This window comes from Archocentrus centrarchus, chromosome 20 (genome assembly GCF_007364275.1).
Source record: "Archocentrus centrarchus isolate MPI-CPG fArcCen1 chromosome 20, fArcCen1, whole genome shotgun sequence".
NCBI classification, from domain to species: Eukaryota; Metazoa; Chordata; class Actinopteri; order Cichliformes; family Cichlidae; genus Archocentrus; species Archocentrus centrarchus.
In genome coordinates this window covers 13,307,585-13,325,674 of record NC_044365.1, presented here as the reverse complement: position 1 = coordinate 13,325,674, position 18,090 = coordinate 13,307,585, and positions in this window count along the sequence as shown.

Here is an 18,090-nt window from a genome sequence, read left to right as displayed (position 1 = left end):
GTTTTGGTTTGTTTTTTGGGGTGTTATTTGTTGTTGTTGTAACTGTAATACTAACATTATGTTTGCAGAATTGCATGAGCGTTTTATCTGATTAAAGATCATTCATCGTCGATCAGGTTTTCACAGTAATCAGTGAGTTATTTACCAACAAGGTCACAGCAGAAACAATCTTTTACTGCCAAATGTTGGTGAGCTCGTGTGAATTGTAGCCTCCGTTTCCTGTTCTTAGCTGACAGGAGTGGCACCCAGTGTGGTCTCCTGCTGCTGCAGCTCATCTGCTACAAGGTTCAATGTGTTGAGATGCTCTTGCTTGTAATGAGAGGTTATTTTGGGTTATTGTTGCCTTCCTATCAGCTCAAAGCAGTCTGGCCTTCGCCTCTGACCTCCAGCATCAACGAGACATTTTCGCCCACAGTACGGCCGCTCATTGGACCTAACAAAGTGCGTGATGAATGTCTATATGCACAGAAGGCAGATTAGAGATTAGACATAGGAGAGGAAATAAAGACAGGTTAACATAATTGACAACAGAGGGGGAAAAATCATGGAATCAGGCAAGGTGTAGCAAGCTCATTTACGACCCCAGAAACAAACACTATATTTCCAAAAGGATTCACTCGTCTGCCTTCACACGCATATGAACTTGACTGACATCCCATTCTTAATCCATAGGGTTTAAAAATGTAAATCTTCTGGATGCAGAACAAGCGCAAGCCCTCAGAAATTGTATTGGACCATTTAAAACTTCCCCAGTAGCAGCTGTGCAGGTAGAAATGGGAGAAATGCCTTTACGAATTAGAAGAGATACGCTCATGTTTGTATACTATAGCTCAGTGTGCAGCGCCATGATGAGACTCACCCTGCAAGAGTGCTGGGAGCACAGCAGGACCAACTTTCTGAGCTTTGGGTGGGTTTCAAATATAAAGGCTGAACAGCTAGGCTTGCATAATATATTGTCCAACAGCCTAACAACAATAACACGGTCAGCCAACTGGACAGTGTGTGCACTGCGATGAACGTGAATCTGTCCAGCATGTACTGTTAGAGTGCCAGGACAGGAAGGCATTAATAGGAACTTTTAAACAGCTGAAGATGAATTTTACTTTGGCTGACCTTTATGAAAAGTCACTGTCACAAGTGTACGGTCAGTTAATGAGATTTGTGAGACGAGCAGATTTAATAGAAAGAATCTGTTATTTTTTCTGATCCTCACTCCAGTCCAGGTGGCGGTAATGCACCTCTAAGCTGGTCTGCCAAATGCCAATAAACCCAGAAGAAGAGCATTCAGAGGCGTGCGTTAACACAGTGCCAAGAAGGAAAGACATCAGTAATGAACTTAAGTACTTTCTGCTGCCCATCAGTCTTAGAAGGGCTATGAGGCCATTTTCATCCATCATCAAGTCCATCGTGCTACAGTGAGAAAGATTATTCACAAGCAGAAAACAATCAACACATTTGTTCATCTTCCCAGGAGTGCACATTCCAGTAAATTCACTCGAAGGTCAGACAGTGCAAAACACCCAACAGCTCCATCTCTGCAGGCCTCAGTTAGCATGTTAAATCTTAAAGTTCATGACAGTACAAAACACTGAACAAGTTAAAAGGCTTGTGCAGTGGAACATTTGTGTTCTTCCTAATTTAACCTCTATGACTGTCCTGTAAGAAGTTTACTTCTTTGTATGAAAAGAGCGTGTGCGACGATAGAAAGCAACTCATTTTAAGCTGTGTTCGAGGTCATGACATACTGTGAGTGTCACTGGTATCAGCACGCTCCTGTTACTTGTATAGCAAATCACACAACATGAGCCTCACATTAGCTGTAGTCATGACACCCACCTTCTCATCCTTCACCCAGTGCCCTGTGCCATCATCATGATGCCATTGCACCACAGAAAAATAATCATAATGAACACTAAACATCAACTGTGTAAATCTGGCTGGCTCTGAGATCAAATCACATGATGGCACGTTGCTCCTCATACCAATAATTCGATAGCTTTTTTTTTAAAGAGCCTTTTCACCTGTGGGAAGGCGCGAGATGGAATGCGCTGTGCTTCTAGGTAGAAGCACAGCGCATTTAACAAAACAAAAATTTCCACCTGCTGAAAATTGTTGTAAATGATCTGGATAATCTTTTTTTAGACTAGACTCTTGAGTTACAGACTAGTGAAATCAAAATTGTGAAGCAGTCATTTTTAATGAGTCCCATTCACATTCCCACATCACAACAACTTTCACACTGTGATGTGTGGTGCATCTATCTTGTCACAAAACAAGTGATAAAGCTTGCCCTAGGACTTCTTGCTAATGGCATTAAGCTCACTCTCATTATGACAGCTATCACTGGAGGTGTCGTATCCATCCACAACATATGAGCCCACTCTCTGCGCGCCTCCTCGGAGCACGTGCTTGATCAATGTTTCCCCTGTAGGCAACATAATGAAGCCATCCAATAGCAACATTTGAAAAGGTCTTCTTTGGGTCAACATAAGCACCTTCACACCTGAGTGAGTATTTGGAGAGAAACAATGTCTTTAATAAACCCATGCAACCCAACCAAGCTAGAGTGATGTATGTAAATGGGTTCCAGCTTTGCCCATTCCATCAAAGTCTCACGTGCAAGTCTTTTTTAGCACCTCAACATCATTAAAACAGTAGCTGTGCTTTTCTACAGTTTAGAACCATGCCATAAATTTATCCTTTTCAATTTCACTCAACTTGTCATATCCATAGCAGGAAGGGTCAGGCACCTGCAGTGTTGAAATTTGTTCCCCTGCATGTCCACGGCACACGCAGCGTTATGGTATCTGGTCTCAGTCATACAATATGTGATTCTAAATTGGCTTTAGTTTTTTAGTGGGCTGTATGAAACACCATGTCTTGCATTATTACATGTTGTCACAGGAAATTAGATTACATTTTGGCTCTATTAATTTGTGCTGCAGTTAACAATGGGCTTACTACACTACAGATGTTTATATGTAGCAGCAAGGTGGACAATCACAATCTTGACATTTTAATGTTTTCTGAAACATCGGTGAGTGATATGAGTGTGGTCAAGTCCCACAGCATTGCGTAACAGTTTTGTATAGACCAGTTTTTCTTGCTCAGATGCAGCAGCATTGAATGAGTGAACTAACTCCCTCCTTTCTTTGATTACAGTCTGATCATACAGCACTCTGCTCAACTTTAAATGGGTGCCTGTCCCCCTCCTGTTCTATGGTGTCAGTCATGTGCATGTGCAAACAAATCAATATATTACTGGTACTGTTGCCAGATAACAGCAGCACATTATCCCCACAGTATACAGTGTGGGACTGTGGGAGGTCCTGAGGACTGAGACTCAGGTGGAACTCAGGATTTATCCAGAGGAGAGCTGCATTATTCCAAACTATCCCACCATATACACCTGAAATCTGTGTGGAACTGCTGACCTGTGCGATGTGTAGAAGAGCACAGAATATTATTTGCCATCAGATCCTGAGCCCTCTGTGTGTGAATGAAGATACATTACTGTGACACATGCGTAAATGCATCGCTCTTGTTTTTTTCTGCAGGTTGTGTGAGGCTGCAGGTACATATTAAAGTCTGACACACTAACACAGTCACATTAACAGTCTGTTGTTGTTATTTGGTGCTATATAAATAGAATTGAAGCATGTCATTAAAATGACATTCTTCAGAATAAAATACTTCTACAGGTATATAAAAAAAAAAACCCAATGTGACTTTTATTGTGAAACAGTCACAGGAAATCATCAGCTGCTCCTCTGTATCTCTGTATCTCTGTCACCAATTAAGCAGGACTTTTAGTTCCTGTCTCTTTAAGGCCCTCCTTCCCTTAATTGGCTGAGTCACAGAAGCCTGCTGAGGAGCAAGACCCAGTGTTTAGCAGATAAAGAACTCTCAAGCCTATTTTCATTCTCTCTCTGTTATGTCAACTGTTGTTGTTTCCTAATTGATTGTCTATCATTTTAAAATTTTGTCATGTATTTTGTGATGATGTTCTCTGTCTTAATGTTCTCCAGTTTGATTTCTGGCCATAAAGTCCAGCTTTCTTTCTGTTTAATTAGTGTTTTTAAAAGATGCTATGAAACAAGTTATGTAATTCACAACAGTTTGGATTATTTATGACAGAATTTAAAACTTTGGTCTCATTAAGAATGGGGCTACACACACACACACACACACACACACACACGCACACACACACACACACACACACACACACACACACACACACACACACACACACACACACACACAGTGTGATGGAGTGATGGAGAAACCAGAAAAAAGAGCTGTGTGACATAAAAGGGCAGAAAGTTTTTAATACGAGCAGAAATATTGCCCAATAACATTTCTGTGTTATTGGGTTGTCCATTGGTCAGTAACAGCTGCTGTTGCTAGGCAACAGGAGCACCTGATAATACTGTTCTATGTAGGCGGGGCATGCTTCAAATTTCAAGTTCTGTAGAACTGTGATGTCACCGAATCGCTTAGTTTCAGCACTTTTTAAAGCAGGAAAACAAAAGGCAGTATCACAAGTGAAAAGTATCACAAGCTACAACAACAGAGATACAAAGCACTGCAAAATACTGCAAGAACGACGGAAACAGCATCAATTCTGCTCTCAACATCTGTAAGGTAGCTTCATTTCCTCTGTTACAAATTTCTTCCTCTGATTTAAGTTTTTATCAATTGATTTGATGCATTTGTCACAGCAGAAAAGTGATTTTCACCACTCTTAATGCAGTTCTCCAAACACTTAAAGCATTTTTCATAACTCACACTCACCTGTGCAAAAGGCATCAGATTTGTTTGTATTTGGAGCAAAAATTTACAAAAGAGTACTACAAACATGTGACCCTAATGCAGAGTAAAATGTGTTCAGACATGATTAATTTTCTGCTGTGAGAACTGCTCCAAATCGATTGAGACGAAACTGTAACAGCACTTTAAAAAAAAAAAAAAAAGAGACATTTTCATGGGAGGCTAATAATTCTGTCCTTATCTGTAGCTTCATTCCCACAATGTACAAGAAAAACTTTACAGCAACACTGATGAGCAACTCACGCTTTTCAACTGCGGCCTATGAAGCCATGGAGGCTGAAAATGCCTATCTAAAGGAGGATAAAGAAGAAGAAAAACAAGGAGAGCTGCTGGCCAAGGAAAAAGTGAATGAAGTACAGCAAGCAACTGGACAAAAGACAGAAGTTTCGACAAAGATGGACATGGCAGACAAGGAAATGGCAGACACAGAGAGAAAACTGACTCTGAAATGGAAAATAAGAGAACTAAAAAAGAAGCTCGACGTGAAAGTCAACAAGGCAAAGAAGAAGTTCAACCAGACTGTGGACAAGGCAAAGAAGAAGCTGAAATTGAAAGTGGACGAGGATGAGGAGCCGCTTCTCGAGAACCTTATGGAGAACAATTAGCCCAAGAAAGCCATGAAAATATGATGTGAAGTGTGTCCCAGCAACGCCAAGGTTGAGGAGAGTGATGACTTCTCTCTGACTGAGCAGCAGTTTCCTCTTCATCCTCCCTCACTCCACTTTTTCCTCATCTTCTCCACCTTCACCCCTCCACTTCCTCTTTCTCCTTCCCTCTCTCTCTCTTCCCACCACCCATTTTCTCTTTCCCTCCTCTATTCCTCCTCCCTCCCATTCCCCTTTCTGTCTTTGACCCCATCTCTTTCACACTCACCCCTTCTCTACACTATGCCTCTTTCATTTCTCTTCACCCTCCTCTCCTCACCACGTTGAACCAGCTTCACAGCATTAAATCAAATCTGTAAATATTTGCAAATGTACAAAGTTCTAAAGAAAATATAATAAATTGTTACTTTTAAAGAATAAAAGGTTATGGTTCATTTATCTCAACTGTACACCAGAGTAATAAAAAGAAGTCACACTTTTCAAACTGAGAGTTTTTGGTTCATATATGTATATTGTTCTAACAACTGCTCATGTCTGCCAAAATTTGAGGCAAAAAATTGTTACCTACCCTTCTTTTAGTTATCACTATATCCATGTGGAGAAGACTCCAAGTACTTCTTTTGAAGCATTATATAAATAACTTTTAACTTCTATGGTCACGAGCACATAGAACCCACAAGTACACAATCTGCAAAATCTGATATTTAAAAAGAAAACTTCACAAAATTTGGCAATGATATTTATTTCCATCAATCGGTGCATGCATGGGTGTAAATTTTCAGCTGATAAGACTAAAATGTTTTCTAGAAGGAAAATAGTTGGTGACAAAGTCAAGTTCAAATTACATGAACGAGAGTTGAGAAAAAAGTTTTAAAAACATTTAATTTTTTGGGCTGTGGTTTAATGAAAGAGTCACACACGCTGTGCATCCTCAAAAAATAGTAGCCAAGTGCAAGAAAGTGTTAAAATGATGAGATTTTAGTGGGAATTCTCTGAAAACCGTATACACTGAGTTAATCAGGTCACTGTTAGATTCCAGGTGTGCAGCATATAACTGAGCAGCAGGCACAAGTCTCCATAGACTAAACAGTATCCAGTATCATGCTTCAAGACGCCGCACAGGTGCATTTAAAACAGCTCCAACAGCAGCATTACAGGTAGAAATGGCAGAAATGCCACTAGAACTCAGGAGAGAGCATCTAACACTGAACTACTGAGCAGATCTACAGGGACACGGACAAGATCATCCAACACAAGACGTTCTTAAACATTGCTGCGAAAAAGAGAGAAAAGAAAGAAAGAGTTTTGGGTGGACGGTGTATCAGAAAGCAACTGAACTTCATCTGGATGAGGTTAATATCAGTCAGACAGTGCCATTATCTGCAATACCACCGTGCAGACTGAACAACAAGGTAAGTAAGTCAGTGCAGGTAAGCAGAGCAGTGGAGCCAGCTTCGCTAATGGTAGTCAGTTCAACGATCCAGCAAAGACTGAATGCATTCCAGCACTTTAAATAGTAGCAGGAGAAGACAAGACTGCAAACAGGTGAGCTCGTTAGCTCCAGGTGCGTGGAACTGAACGGTGTGAATCCAGGACAAGTCCCATCCCTGAAACACAGGCTCAAGGTTTCCATCCATCCATTTTCTTCTGCTTATCCTGTTCAGGGTCACAGGGGAGCTGGAGCTTATCCCAGCAGTGATGACGTGAGAGGCAGGATCCACCCTGTGTAGGTTGCCAGCCTGTCACAGGGCCAACGCAAAGAGACGCACTCACATCTACACCAATGGGCAATTTACAATCACCAATTAAACTAACCCCACTAAGTGCATGTCTTTGGACTGTGGGAGGAAAGCAGAGTATACAGAGAACCCACAGTGAAACAGGGAGAACACACAAAAGCCACAAAGAAGACCCCAGCCAGATGGTGGATTTGAGCCCAGGACATTGTTGCTGTGAGGCAGCAGTGCTAAACCATCGTGCCACCCTTGGATATATGTGACTAATTAAATCTTAAAAATCACTTCTAATAAATGTAGTCATCTGAACAGGAATCAGCAAAGGACGGCAGTCTTGTTTAATTTCCTTGGAACTCAACAACTACCATTTAAACTTACAGCAGGTGTCGTTTTTTTTTCCAACCATCCACTTGACCCTGGATAACAACCATGCTTAATGATAAGGATGCAACATATGACTTTGTCAAGGTCCCTGTAGACAAAGAAAGAAGAACTCTGATCTTTGAAATGCTCCTTTAGCAGAGCAAGAATGATTCAACTGTTCTACGGACGTATTTGTCTGAACACAGCTCAGAATCCAGCAGTTGCAGGTGGAGGTGATTATCAGTGATGGGCTAATAAATGTGTTATGTAGCCATCAATAGTTCACACTACAAAAACAGCAGCGTCACATCCATGATACCAAGATACAGCAATGTAACTGAATGTCTGACATCAGAGCATTATATATGAGGTTTCCTCAGAGGTCTGTGCAGGTTCGATACCTTGACTTGAGGAGCATATTTTTGTATCTGAGTGCATCATTTCTGAAAATGTATTCAAACCAAAAGAAGATTTTTTTAAGTTTATACTTCCAGTGTTTTTAAATAATTTAGGCTAATGTCTATTGTTTTATTTTTTGGAACGTGTGCACAGTTTGCAGAACCCAAATGAACTTAACAAAGCAACATGGCCGTTTCACTGAAAACAGTGAAACTGCTTTGTTTTCTTTGGCCACAGTGGCTTTACTGACAGTGGAGAGTGACAGGAGGGCACGCAGTAAAGAGCGAAAGGTCGGGACTCGAACCTGCACTGCCTTAAGAAAACTTCTTGTGAATTAAAATTTTTATTCAGTTAAATGTGAACACATAGCATCATTATACAATTTTCCATGAAGGAGAGAGGGAAAAAATGGTGCAGAAACAAAGACATAAAGGAACCAAACCTGCAACCCTGTCTTCAAATGGTCACAAAAGATCTGCTGAAGTTTTCATTATTATCAACTCTTGCCAACATGGAAGGAAGGACTGGAACCGTGCAACATCATTTCATCTCTGAAGAGAATGCCTTCATTAAGTACTCAAAGTTTAAGAAAATCTATAATTATATAACAGATCCACCTCTTTTTTTGTTTTGTTTTGTTTTAATTTTCAGATTTAGGGAAATTGTCAGCTCAAGATACAGGTACATCTTTAGATTTATTAAACCTGAAAGTGCACAGCAGAGTTTCATCATCTAACACCTCATTTGTCTATAAAATTTTGGCTGAACTTTCTCTCCTGTTTAATTTTTGTATATTTATTGAAAAATCAAAATGATTGGTGAAAATCAGCGTGTGCATGTTGTTTCAGGACCATGGACAGCACTGTCTGTTTTGCGTGCATGGTGTGTGTGCCACCCAACAGAGCAGGCAAGATGATTTATAGCAGGACCCGATCACCTTCCTTAGGGAGCCCTACTGAAGCCACAGGACAGCTGAAATAATTTGGGCCTAATTTGGCTGTGGAGGTGCTGAGTGGATGAGCAGAGACAGATGCAAGCTCATGCAAAACACAGAGTGTACGTATGAGAATACAGAAGCCCAGCAGCTGTGTTCACTCATGTACTTACAGTACTACGACACCACTCACATTGTTGCACTGGAGACAAAAATAACTCCCAAAAAGGGCAAAACAGGTGATGCAAGATGTAATGGTGTCATTTGTCCACAAGGTGACAGGATTTACACCCTTTTCAATTGATTCCCTGAACAACATGAAGTTAAAACACATCTTGAGGCTCAACCTGACAGCCTGAATGTTTTTGATTCCGTTTTGTTTGGTTTTTTATACCAGATTTGGGAGATTCTTTTATAAGTTAAAGAATAATAAAGAAAACAACAACAAATAGCTTGTATACTCCCTGGACTCACAAGTAGACACCTCAGCCCACTTCAGCCTGTCCTTTCCTCTTTGGCAGAAATTCCTGTGAGGCTCCTGTAAGGAAGACACTTACCTGTTTGCTCACCTTAAAAGTCCTGAATTGGTGTCTCCTGAAAATCCTCTAAATTGTTGAACTGTTGTTGGTCTCAGAGTCCTGCGTTTGAGTCCATACTTGCTGCCATTATGACAACAGAGATGTGGATGAAGCTAAAATGGAGAAGTAGGATTTATGTTGGAAAGGAAAGAAGCACTTTAGTGAAGTGATTTATCAGCTATCAACTGATATTCTCCCTCAGAAAGTCCTCTCTGGCTGAAACATCAACCTCTCTTTCTGCTGTCCAGGGATCCTGCACTGTGGACCCAACAGCTCAGCCTCCAGGCAGTCAAGAGAAGCATTGTGCCTGTCAGCTCACTGATCCTCCTTTTGTGATAATGAAGATTGCTCTATAACATCCTATGTAGTTACCAAATTGTTTTGAGGGTTAATCAGTGTCCAATAATCTGGGTTATTTAAGATAAGATAAGATAAGATAAGATAAGATAAGATAAGATAAGATAAGATAAGATAAGATAAGATAAGATAAGATAAGATAGTGTTTATTTGTCACATGCACAGTTATACACAGTACAATGCACAGTGAAATGTATTTTGTACCTGCAACCATATATACACACACATATAAATAAGAAGAATAAAAATAAAAAAAGTAATTCACACTATACACTATACTCTATATACTATACACACTTTTTAAATTATAATATTTACATTGTGCAATAATGGTCCAGTTAGGGCTCAGAGTTGAGCAGACGGATGGCTTGTGGGTAAAAACTCTTCTTCAACCTTTCAGTCTTAATCCTCAGGCAGCGGTAACGCCGGCCTGATGGGAGCAGGGAGAAGAGAGAGTGTCCGGGGTGGCTGGGCTTCTTTAGGATCTTCATGGCCCTCAGCCTGCACTGCTTGGTGTAAATGTCCTGCAGGTTGGGGAGGGTGGTTCTGATGGTCCGTTCAGCTGAACGAACCACCCTTTTTAGGGCCATGAAGTCCTGCTTGGTGCAGTTTCCCATCCAGGTGGTGATGCTCCCACGCATGATGCTCTCGATGGTGCAGGTGTAAAAGTTCCTGAGCACCTTGAGTGGGAGCTTGAAGTCTCTCAGCCGCCTGAGGAGGTAGAGACGCTGTCTGGCCTTCTTCACAGTGATGTTTATGTGATGAGTCCAGGACAGGTCCTGTGAGATGGTCACTCCCAGGTATTTGAAAGTGTCCACTCTTTCCACCTCAGCACCACTGATGACAAGTGGATGGTAGTCCCTCTGCTGCTTCCTGCTGAAGTCCACGATCAGTTCCTTCGTTTTGCTGACGTTGAGCAGGAGGTGGTTCTCCTGGCACCAGTTCTCCAGGCGGGAGACCTCTCTCCTGTAGGCTGTCTCCTCATTGTGAGAGATTAGTCCCACAACAGCAGTGTCGTCAGCAAACTTGATGATGACGTTGGACTCTGACGTGGCCTCACAGTCATGGGTGTACAGTGAGTACAGCAGAGGGCTGAGCACACAGCCTTGGGGGGATCCAGTGTTGAGGGTGAGGGAGGATGAGGTGAGGTGACCCACTCGTACCACCTGTGGTCTGCTGGTCAGGAAGCTGTGAACCCACCTGCACAGGGATGGGCCCAGGCCCAGGTCCAGCAGCTTAGAGACCAGCCTGGAGGGAACTATGGTGTTGAATGCTGAGCTGTAATCTACAAACAGCACTCTCACATAGTTCCCCTTACCAGTGTCTATGTGTGAAAGGGTCTTGTGGAGGAGGAAGGATATGGCGTCATCTGTGGATCTGTCTGGCCGGTATGCAAACTGTAGTGGGTCGAGGGTGGTGGGCAGTGAGGAGGTGATGAATGTCTTGATGAGTCTTTCAAAACACTTCATCACCACAGAGGTGAGCGCTATGGGCCTGAAGTCATTGGGGCTGCATTGGGGCTGCTATTTGATTAGTAGCCTGTTGTACTCCATTTTGATATAAAACATTCATGATCATTTAAAGGTTTTGTGTTGGTGTGTATTGGATTAGTTCTTTCCTCCCTGTCCACATTTAGAGTGTCTTTATGCCAAGGAAAATGCCTTATAGAGATTTTAAGAGCAAAGCTACTGGCTACACATTTTTATTAATTTTAAATGTGACTGAAGTGAACTTAATAACACTGAAATCATTGGATGTTGCTGCCTTTCACATTACACTTTCTACTTCTCTTAGGAATGTCTTTGAGCTGGCTGGCTGTCCTCTTTGGCTCGCTGAAATTGGTCTGACTCAGCGGTGTTGGCTAAATCTCTCTCCTGGACATGTCTTTCTACATGCAGATCCAACATGTGCTTGATGCATCTGTTTTTCCCAGCCTCACAGTTCAGCTTCAAAAAGCATGTGGGCATCTCTGCCAACGCCAGACAGCTTCTGCTATTGACTCTTGTTTGGAATTGTTTATTGGATTTGGTGATTGAAGTCTGAAGAAAAAAGACATACTGGCATTTTAAACAGAGGCCTCAGCAGCATGTGGAAGAACCACGCACAGCCACAACAGCCTGGCTCCTCCTCCCAAGCTGGTCACCAGCTTGGTCACACACTGCTGTGGGACGGCATCCCATTCTTCAACCAGCATTTGTCCAAATCAGCCAGAGTGGTTGTGTTGGTCACTCTGGCATGAACAGCACGTCCGAGGTGATCCCACAAGTGTTCAGTGCGGTTGAGGTCAGGACTGAAGGCAGTCTGACTCACATTATTTTCCAACAGCTCCAGCAAATGGCTTGGAATCTGTTCAGTCTTGAACAGGTTGCAATAAGCTTACTGTGCTTCATTTGGAGACTGATGCAAAAGATGTTACTCAACAACTATGTTTTAAACACTTTTTTTAAAATGGCAGCTCCGTTTAAAGGGTTTGCATTCAACTTCATGTTATCTCTGTCAATTTCTTAACCGCTGCGCAGAGTCCTGCACTCCGTAAGAACCCTGTGGACAAAAACCTGCCACTGGTAGACCTGCTTTTAACCGAGAGCGTGAACCTGCAGTGGCACGCGCAAAACTGACACTTGTGTGCGATGGCTTTGTGTGCAGGGCTGCTCAGTTCTGCGGGTTGTTGAATTTAATTGAGTGCCAATGAATACTGACATCCATGAAATGAAACAATTTGCTCGTGTTTATGTTTTTTGTCACGTCTTCACTGCTCTGGAGTCCAGCGGCGGCCTGCTTTACACCACTACATCCGACACTTTGCACTTGGTGCTTGGTGATGTAAGACTTGGATGCAGCTGCTCAGTATGGAAACCCATTCCATGAAGCTCTCTACGCACTGTTCTTGGGCTAATCTGAAGGCTACATGAAGTTTGGGGGTCTGTAGTGATTGACTCTGCAGAAAGTTGGTGCACTATGACCCTCAGCATCTAATGACCCCACTCTGTGATTTTACGTGGCTTTGTTGTTTCTTATAATACTCCTAACAGTTGACTGTGGAATATTTAGTAGTGAGGAAATTTCATGACTGGACTTGTTGCACAGGCGGCATCCTATCACGGTACCACGCTGGAATTCACTGAGCTCCTGAAAGCGACCCATTCATTCATAAATGTTTGTAGAAGAAGTCTGCATGCCTAGGTGTCCGATTTTATACACCTGTGGCCATGGAAGTGATTGGAATGAGCTGAGTGGATACTTCTGGCAATATAGTGTATGTATATTTTTATTTTATTTTTATTTTTGGCTCAACCATGGCTAGCAGACCTAGAATAGGATATCCTAATGTACATATAATTTGGCAATTGAGCAACCAGAGCAGAGAGGCAGGCCAAGTTGCTCTGTGTGGAAGTTGGTAGTTATCAGAAGCAAGTGAAGGTTCTTGCAGTACTTTCCTTTTAAATCAGCAAAGTTAGGCATCTATCAGATCTGCATAGTTGTTTGACATGTTAGTGTCCTGCTGCTGAATGTACTCAAAGGTCATTGCCAGTAAGAACCTCAAAAACCTGAGCATTTCTCACATCTAAAGCAGGCAATAATTGTTAATAGCAGGGTTCTGGAGGGATTTAATCCTTAGAATCAATAATTATTTAGTAATTTCCCTTTCATGAAGTGAGATCAGTGATCAACAACAGGACAAACAATCATTTACTAGTTACATGAAGTGAAGGGAGAGGAGGCAGTTTTAAGAAGAGTCAAATACAGATAGGCACCATTTTTGTAATATAAAATCGCTGTGGCTAACTTTGCCTTTAGGAGCAAGGAGATAATATTTAACCCCAGAGCAACTTAAGCTGATGGATGAGGCAGATAGGAAGGCTCATCAATATCAGTTATTTACTTTGACAGGTTTATTGTAAGAGTAAACTGCATCAATACTCACAGTTCATTTACTTCTCGTCAGACCTCAGAAGCTCTAAAGGCTCAGATTCTTCCTCTTATGGTGCACCAAAAGGCTCCTGTTATAAAAGATGTCTGACCTTAGTGAAAGGTGAAATTCTGTTCATAACTTGGAGGGTGTTTGGTTGATCATCTCTGAATCACAACTCTGATTTTTGCTGATCATGTGGTCTTGTTGGCTTCATTGAGAAGTGACCTTCACCTCATACTGGGGTTGTTTGCTGCTGATGCAAAGCAACTAGATGATAATTAGTGCCTTTAAATCTGAGGCAATGTTCTCAGCTGAAAAAAGGTGGGTTTCCCAATCCAGGTCACGAATGAGTTCCTGGCCTGGGTAGAGGAGTTTAAGTAACTTGGATTCTTGTTTATGAGTGGGGGGAGAGTGGAGCAGGAGACTGACAGACGACCTGAAACAGTGTCTGCAGTAATGCAGATGCTGTACCGGTCTGTTGTGGTAAAGACAGAGCTGAGCGTTAAGGCAGTTTACTAGTTTACATTCCTTCCCTCACCTATAGCCACAAACTGAGAATACAATCATCGATACAAGGTGCAGAAATGAGCTTCTCCGAAGGGTGTCTGGCTAACCCTTAGAGAAGGAGTTCAGTCATTCAAGAGGGGCTCAGAGCTGCTGCTCCTCCACATCAAAAGGAGCTATTTGAGGTGGTTCAGAGATCTAACTAGGATGTCTCCTAGACATCTTTTAGGTGAGATGTTTCGAGCATGTCCTGAGAGGACAGGACAAAACAGGACATGCTGGAGAGATTATGTGTCTCTGCTGGCTTGGCAGATGGTGGTTTTGGAACATCGGTGACTTAATCACAGTCACAATGTCAAACATCCACCTGGATTGTATTTGGTGATTGCTTTCATCTGGCATGAGTTAGAGACAAATTAGTAAAAGTCAAGGGCGTTGTTGAAAATGTTTTTAATTGATAGTGACCATTATTATGAGTTTTTGTCCAAGTTTTATCCAGAGTCATCAGAGCACTTTGCAATAGGGGTGACAGGAGATTAGTATTCTCTGAATGGCAGATGGTTTCAGTTCACTTTACATTATGACAGGGAGGGCTAGGAATGCTGACTCAGTACAAGCTTGAATAAGCTCTCTATTTACCCAGTGTCCCTGAACATAGTGATGAAGGTAATGCTGCTTTCTTACGACAGAACATGCCTATTCAGAAATTTAATGAGGTCTGCAAAGATTGATCGTAGCAAAAGAAGAAAGATGATCATAAATCAGTTCATCAACAAATCAAACTATATATTTATACTAGGGGTGGGATCTTTAACCCGTTAATTTCGATTAATTAATTAATTCGATTAATTAAGTCCCACCCCTAATTTATACATATGATGCTGAAATTGTTATAATTCTTTCTTTTTTTTTGTTAAGTCATGTCTTCTCATCAACAGTTGTGTAATAGGATGGTTCATTAAATGCACAAGTTTTAAGATTGCATTTGTTCTTGTTTACACTAAAAATGATTTTACTGGCTTGGCCAGTGCACCAGTTTAACTTACTTACCCACCTGTAACTGATACATGTAATGTTAGTGTCCTGTGGCATCCTCTGCTGGACAGCGTACTTGTAAATGCAAATACACACATGCACACACACACACAGGTCATACATGGACAGTTTGATACACTGTTAAATACGAGTTGCACATATTTGACAATAACAAAAGTCTTAACAGTTTTCTGGACTAATAATGACCGTTCTCCTGCTCACCAACAAATGTTGTGTGGGTCACCGATGAGGTAACCCTGGAAGGTGTTTTTGGATCTGTCATTGCAACTTCAGCATCTTAACGACACTACATTATTTTTGCAGATTGAAATGACCTGTTCATAACAGTGTGCATTTGAGAGATGGATGCGCAAAGATGATTGTCTTAATGATTTTCAGTCAATCATAACATCAATTATTCAGTTTAAATGTCATCCACAGCAGGAGTCCAGCACTCTTCCTGCAGTTACACCCATCTGTGTACCGGAGAACCACAATTTTTAGTTTAAGATTGTTACTGTAAATTATAAAATGATAAAAGCAGAATTTACAGACAATAATTTAAGATTGTTACTTTCCTGTGTCACAGAAACAGTACTGTTTTGTATTAGTGGGCACAGAGAAGTTCCCCCTAATGCAATAGCTGTTTATAACAGCTGATCAATAATATTGAGCCAGCAGTTTTGGTTCTATACTGTCGGGCTTTTAAACCCCTGCCTGACTCCAATTTAGGACACATCAGGTTCTTCTTATGTTCAAAGATGTGGTGTTTAATAATTCATTTGAAATGGATTAGAGTCAGTAAATAGATTAAAGCTGTATATTCAATTCAATTTTATTTATATAGCGCCAAATCACAACAAACTGTCGCCTCAAGGCGCTTTGTATTGTGGGTAAAGACCCTACAATAATACAGAGAAAACCCAACAGTCAAAACGACCCCCTATGAGCAAGCACTTGGCGACAGTGGAAAGGAAAAACTCCCTTTTAACAGGAAGAAACCTCCAGCAGAACCAGGCTCAGGGAGGGGCAGCCATCTGCCGCGACCGGTTGGGCTGAGGGGAGAGAAAGACATGCTGTGGAAGAGAGCCAGAGATTAATATCAATTAATGATTAAATGCAGAGTGGAGTATAAACAAAGTAAATAAGGTGAATGAGAAACAGTGCATTATGTGAACCCCCCAGCAGACTTGGCCTATAGCAGCATAACTAAGGGGTGGTTCAGGGTCACCTGATCCAGCCCTAACTATAAGCTTTATCATAAAGGAAAGTTTTAAGCCTAATCTTAAAAATAGAGAGGGTGTCTGTCTCCCGAATCCAAGCTGGAAGCTGGTTCCACAGAAGAGGCGCCTGAAAGCTGAAGGCTCTGCCTCCCATTCTACTCTTAAGTATCCTAGGAACCACAAGTAAGCCAGCAGTCTGAGAGCGAAGTGCTCTGTTGGGGTGATATGGTACTATGAGGTCTTTGAGATAAGATGGTGCCTGATTATTCAAGACCTTGTATGTGAGGAGAAGAATTTTAAATTCTATTCTAGATTTAACAGGGAGCCAATAAAGAGAAGCCAATATGGGAGAAATCTGCTCTCTCTTTCTAGTCCCTGTCAGTACTCTAGCTGCAGCATTTTGGATCAGCTGAAGGCTTTTCAGGGAGCTTTTAGGACAGCCTGATAATAATGAATTACAATAGTCCATCCAAGAAGTAATAAATGCATGAATTAGCTTTTCAGCATCACTCTGAGAAAGGATGTTTCTAATTTTAGAAATATTGCGCAAATGCAAAAAAGCGGTCCTACATATTTGTTTAATATGTGCATTGAAGGACAAATCCTGGTCAAAAATGACTCCAAGATTTCTCACAGTGTTACTGGAGGCCAAAGTAATGCCATCCAGAGTAAGTATCTGGTTAGACACCATGTTTCTAAGATTTGTGGGGCCGAGAACAAGAATTTCAGTTTTATCTGAATTTAGAAGCAGGAAATTAGAGGTCATCCAGGCCTTAATATCTTTAAGACTTTCCTGCAGTTTAACTAATTGATGTGTGTCATCTGGCTTCATTGATAGGTAAAGCTGAGTATCATCTGCATAACAATGAAAATTGATGCAGTGCTTTCTAATAATACTGCCTAAGGGAAGCATGTATAATGTAAATAAAATTGGTCCTAGCACAGATATATATATATATATATATATATATATATATATATATATATATATATATATATATATATATATATACCCAACTGAATATAACTGACTGAAAGTTTTGGGATTCTTGTACTAGTTCATCTGCCCTGTGGTGTGTTCCTTTATGACAGCATGTTTGTCTGATATTTTTTTTTTTTTTAGGTTTTTGTGCTCCAGACCTGTAAAGGAAAAGAGATCTCATTCCCACTAGACTTCTAAGTTTAATAACAATTAATATTTCTAAATAAAGTAAAATATTTGGATGTATTTCCCATCAATTTAATCTAATAAAAGTCTATCTTTCAGATACACTGGAACTGCCTCCAGAGTCTGAATGTACTCAGTATTTTAAAATGATAAAAATAAACATCAGGATAGACTGGCAGGAAGAACTGGCAATGTGTGGGAAAAACATTTTTGGAAAATATTCAGTCTTCCACAGACTGCATTTTACTCCCACAATTACATAGAATATTAAAAGTTTCTTCAACCCTGTGCAAAAAAATGCTCAACAAAGCAAGGAACCCCATCTCAACTCGTCTTTTTTTTCTTTTTTTTTCCAGTGTCATAGATTACAGACCTTCTCAGGTCACCTATTTGATTTCTTCATCAAGGATTTTAATATGGAGCACCCTTTTGCCCCTGTTAC